The sequence below is a fragment of the Stigmatopora argus genome, chromosome 10 (assembly GCF_051989625.1).
Source record: "Stigmatopora argus isolate UIUO_Sarg chromosome 10, RoL_Sarg_1.0, whole genome shotgun sequence".
Lineage (NCBI taxonomy): Eukaryota > Metazoa > Chordata > Actinopteri > Syngnathiformes > Syngnathidae > Stigmatopora > Stigmatopora argus.
In genome coordinates this window covers 9780071-9786070 of record NC_135396.1, presented here as the reverse complement: position 1 = coordinate 9786070, position 6000 = coordinate 9780071, and positions in this window count along the sequence as shown.

Below are 6000 nucleotides of genomic sequence, written 5' to 3'. Positions count from 1 at the left end.
AACTTTAGATTTGCAACTACCATAAATGTTAGGGGTGAAATTTAAGAGTGGATGAGAAAAAACTAACACTATAATGACCATAACGATTTGAAGGTATGTTAGTAGCAGGGTTATGTTGTAATGCCCTGCAATTTGAAAAGTCCATGAGCAATCAGTTCAGGAGTCAAACCACTGAGTAAAATTCTGGACCACTTGACTTTGTCCTCCTACTTTCCTCAGCGCCTTGCAGGCAGTGCAGTAAAGTTCGGACCACAATGATGGCTGGAGGAATCTAAAGCGCGTCCTCCAACGCAGGTGCCATATGAGCCGAACCGGCTCCCCTCTGAGCAGCAGCAGGTACCGGGCGAGCTCCGGATGGCAATGGAGCAATTCCCAAGTTCGAAAGGCTCCAGCAAGTGAAAGGTGGAAAGTCCCAGGAGATAGAGGAAAGAGACAGCCACCAGGTATAATGTAAGGAAGGGACACTCACATTTGGACTCCTTTGTGCATCTGTGGTTTCAACCACTTTGAACTCTCATATTTGCCCTTTTATCCCTGAGCACAAACACCCTGTGTAGCGCTTTTTATCATATTTCTAAACCTTGAAAATCTTAATCCCACTCTCAAGGCACCTCTTGACACGCCCAAACGTTAACACAGCTTCTATTCCTGGTACATTTCAATACAACTGGGCATCTGGGACATCTTTACGAGCGATCTGACATAACCTGACGAGCGAGTAAAGCAAAACCCAACAAACACTTCCAACTTTTTTTTTTGCTCACTCAATTTCAAACCTGCCATCGTTTGTTTGCTTCGTGTGCTTTAGTTCTCATGCAAATCGCATGTTTGATACATCTATGTTAGTTGTATTTTCACAGATTTCACAAGAGTCGATGTTTCAGCGTGTCCTTTGGGATGTTGAATGCTGGATTACGATTTTCAAGGCTTAACGATACCATAAAAAGAACTACAAAGTGTATTTGTGTTCGGATGTGAAGAGGAATTATGAGGCTTCAAGCTCGTCGGAACCACGGTTACGCAAAGGAGTCCAATTGTGAGTGTCCCTTCCTTACAGTGAGTCTCATGGCTGTGTCTTTCCTCGTCCTCTTGGGACTTTCGAACCCGAGCCGATGGTCCTGGGTCCGAGCCGGAAGAACGACGAGCGCTTCCTGCCTGCAGAGGCCTTTATCCATGTGTCAAAGACCTCGCTCAGTACTTGCTGCAGCTCAGGCGGCAGTCGGTCCGGCTCACGTGGCACCTGCGTTGGAGGACACGCTTTAGATTGCAGCAGCCATCCTTGCAGGCTGATCACTACTGTACTGCCTGCAAGGCGGTGGGAGAAAGTCATGTGGTCCAAAATTTGACTCAGTGGTTTGACTCCTTAACTTCTCCATTGGCAACATGACATTGCTACTAACATGCCTTAAAATTGTTAAGGTCATTAAATTATTATTTTTTTCAAAGCCCCATGATCATGCGTATCCGTCAGTCCTTTCCAATGCCAAAAACAATATTTTCAAAATGTATCTCGTCCTGTCATTTTTTAAAAATCTAATTACCACGATTTACACCCCCCAAAAAAACAAGAAATCAAGGCCCGCTAAAGTGGTATACAGTTTTTGCCCAAAACATTTAATACAAATTTATACATATTTAAATTTATATACGAAATCTTGTTTAAAACATTCCCATTTATTTCCAATGGGGAAAAGAATGACCCAATCTCAACCTGTTTTAAAGCATTTTTATGAATTTTTCAACCATTTTAAATGAATATCTTCAAAGCGTGTACATCTTTTCAATAAAGTCACACATATTTTCGTACTTCTAAATATTTGTATTGATTTATATTTTAATTTTTGCTTCTTTTTTTAAATTGCTTGTCCATTTGGAAACACTACAGTGAGTCTACCACTGGGTGTCCCTATACACAAAGCTGTGTTGGGAATGTTTGAGGAATTTTGTGCAATTTTTCACTAAGTGACACTGTAGGAATAAATATCATATTGGTGAAGGGCATGCATATTTCATTTAGTCAATTAATAAATATTCAGTCCTTTGAATTAGCCATGTTTTGCCACTTCACTTTGAAATGTTGGATGTTTTATTCAGCATGGAAAACAAATCAAAACAAAAAGCCTGCTTTTTTTTTGCAGTGACCAAAAAGAAAAAAGTAGTGCTGGAGTCTTGTCAAGGTTGTGCTGATGATGCAAAAAAAAAAAAAAAAAGTCTAAAACATCTGCTGTTGGAAGGCCTCTACTAGCCGGAAAAACATGAAAAACAATGTTTGCCAGGAACCCCCGGATGGAAGCGTAAAACATGGAGTGAGGTGAATAGCTTATGTTACTCCACTGGGTGGGTCCTTCTCTTTCCTGTGACATCCATTCACTTTTCCTCACTGGGGTAAAAAAAAAAAAAAAAGAGAGAGAGAGAGAAAATAACAGACAACTGTGCGAGTCTGTGCATGTCTGCTGTGTGTGAGATGGGCCCACCCCATAAGAGTTTTTGTATTCTTTTTGCATTATTTATCGGCCGGCCTCTTCTTTCAGGAGCAGCGTTCTATTTTCAGCCGATTCTTAATCCGATGCCCGACCTGGAGAGGTTTTATCTGGGGCTTTTTGAGGAAAAACAGCTGTGTGATCCTAGTGTTATTAACCATAGTTTTTGTCACTGGCTGCCATTGACATTAGTGGACGTCCAATTGGTTGGAACTGAGACAGCTTGGTAAGGAATGATTGCTGCCTTCCAGGGGGTTAGCAGAAGTTAAACGCCAGCAAAGACACTGAAACGTGTGCCCTGTTTAAATGGATTGGACGTCCATGGTTGTCAATGGCAGGCAGTGAGTTAATAGAATCATAAATCATCTCTTGTTTATGCATTTTTTGACACTTGATTAGTTATGTAGAAATATTTAATGGTGTATATATAAACGTGATTTTCGTGTATACTCTATAAAAATGTTGGAATTGCAATTCAAAACAGCAAGTTTTTGTTTGAAATGTGTCTATTGAATCAGATTCGTCAATTTCAGTAGACATTAGTTGAGCTAATTTGTGTGTCAATATCGTCAGGGTAGCAGAAAATTAAAGAATCTTAATTCATTTTTTTTTTATTCCCTTCCGAGCACAAATAACAAAGTAGTTTCATATCGTTTTTCTGATGAAGAGTTATTTTAAAAATGCTATATTTCATGATATCTTGGCCCTGTTGGGGCCCTTAGCAAAAGTTTTGAGCCCCCAATTAGGGAGTGAAATCCTCACATGTGATTGGCTAAAATAGTACCAGCATAGACAAAATGTCTGCCCTTGCTGACTTTTATGTTTTTTTCTCTATTATTACACGTCAGAATAATTCAATTGTCTTTTACTTTACCCCCCAAAAAATGCAACATGAGGTAAATCAGGTGCCCAACTAACAATAATCATGTGCAAAATATTGTACACAATATTGCTCATATATATACTCACCTGCTTTGATATCGTGTACAATATATTGCACATGATTATTGTTAGTTGGGCACCTGATTTACCTCATGTTGCATTTTTGGGGGGTTCGGTTATCTACCTTTTGTTTTTTTAGCAAAAGCTAGAAATGTGTGAATCATTAAGTGTGCAAACGGCGAGGGTTAATATGCAGCGAGGCTGTACCATGCCGGCTTTTACTGGCGGTGTCAAAGTGACTTGTTGGACTCCGACAGTCCGGCAGTCTTTTACGACGGGACCCCCGGGTCATCACTCATCTTCCCTATTGATTTTCTCTTTTCACGTTCTCGGGGGACAGGATGTCTCAATTGGTCCCGCTTGGTGTGGGAGTGTGAGCGAAAGAGGAGATGAAGACGAGGGAGTAAGGGGAAGCCGAAGGGGAGGGGGGGGGGGGGAGGCCCTGGCTGACCCGCGACCTTAATGGTGACCCTAGAGGTCACTCCAGAGGTCAGGGGTTGTGTGAAAGTGCCAGCGAGGCCCTTCACTGCACTGCCGGCCGCTGATGATCCGATGCAGGCGTCCCGGCTTGTCTGGCGCGATCAGCGTCGCGCTCCGCCCGCGGGCCCCCGGGGGCCACGCATTCGTCTCGGAAGTGGAGCACACCGGGCCACACGCTAAAAGCGCCTCGCGGGCAAGGGGAAAAAAGGCAACAGTTCGCAGTCAGCCGGCACATACAATGTCATTTTAACTCAAACTCACTCATTGCCGTGGATGCCGATAGATGTCCAATATATTTTGAAATGCGAATACAGAAGAAAAAAAATCAACCTCTAATAACTGTAATCAGACCCCCGCCCCACCTACATGTCATGACAGTGCATTTTAACTCAGCAAAAAAAAAAAATATATACTATGTACTGCGTAAACTAATCATTGGTAGCCAGTGAAGCTGTCAAATAACATGCGTTTTGAACAGGAAAATTGAATAGTTTTACAAAATGTTGTAACATGACAGGCACTAAAATAATCGTACTTGTTCTTTTCTTGTGGTTGAATAGATAACTTATTAAATAAAAGGTCTATAAATCATTGATAGCCATTGACGGTGATAGACATCCAATTTTTGAACTGTGAATGATCACTGCCCAACGCTTCTAGATTTCCCATTTTAAATGGATTGGTCGTACACCACCCTGAGTGAGTTAAAATTCTGAGAGCACACTGAGTGTGATGATCTTTTTCCCTTTTTAGTTCTTTGTTTTTAGGGCAAGGCCCTTTTTATGTATTTAGATGAAAATCAACCGCAACAAAATCACGCACACACATGCACTTAGAAAACAGGGAATACTACACTATACAGATTAAGCTCGACCGGTATTTCAGGTTTGACTTAATGACAGGCTGCATCAAAAGTCACAAAGGTACGGGGAGTGACAACATCATTTCACACACAACAGTTTTAGACTTGATCTGTGCTTGCCAGCAATCCATTTAATGCATATATAACAAATTAATACATATACTACAACACTGACAATGTAGCTACAGGCTAGTAGGAGCCATGTGACTATTATGGTCATTATTCTACTAGAATAGTTTCTATCTGAGTTTAACCTGCCTAAAACTTCAAGATTTCTTGCATTAATTTAGCTGATTTTTAGGCGTCTCCCTAAAACTCAGCAACATCCCCCAGAATTTTGTTGAAAAAAAGCCCCCTCAACGTCAGTTTGACACAAAACTCAGTGGACATGCTTCTTAAAAGAACATATATTTAACCGTAAGTCTGCCATTTAAGTTTAGGGCAGCCATGTTGAGGCCAAATCTGTCCAAAAAGATAGTAAGAAAGAGGATTCCATTAGGTTGATATTAGTTCCCACAAGAGACAACGCCTAAAATGAATAATCATGTGAAAGATGTTATTTAGTATGCAAATTACTTTGTCTTTTGATCATGAAGAAAAAAATGGTTAAAAAAGAACAATCTAAGATACTTGTATTTCATTGACTAAATACATCTGCAAAAACTACTCCAGGAAATACTTTTATATATGTTTTCCTCTACCATTACACACCAGAAAAATGAAATTAGTTTTTTTCACTTGATTGAAAAAGATTATTTTTGAGGGGATGCACATGATTAAGCCCATTAAGAATCTTATTGGTCCACATTCAGTGGGGATTTTGACAATTTTTGTTTGAAGCAGCTATGTTGTGGCTGAAATCCATTAAAAATAGGCCTTCTCCTTTTGCGTACAGTAAATAGCTACCCTGGTGTTAAGTAAAATGTGAGGAGCGCTGAAGCTAAGTTACTATGTCTTGAAATGATGTATAAAATAGTGCGGCACTATTTTGGTTTGGTTATCGGAGCAATGAACACCATTCATACGGAAGACGGCCTAAACGGCGACAAACCTCACAAGGTGCAATGAAAGAGGGGCATTATCTATGCCACATTCCTTATGTTATTTTTACCAAGTGCGATTGAAGCACAATCGCTGTTGGGAAAGCAAAATAAATCTTCATGTGTATATATTTTTGTTGGAGATCGAACCGATAGCGAGACTGTGAGCACTGTGTGGCTCCCCCCCCCAAAAAAA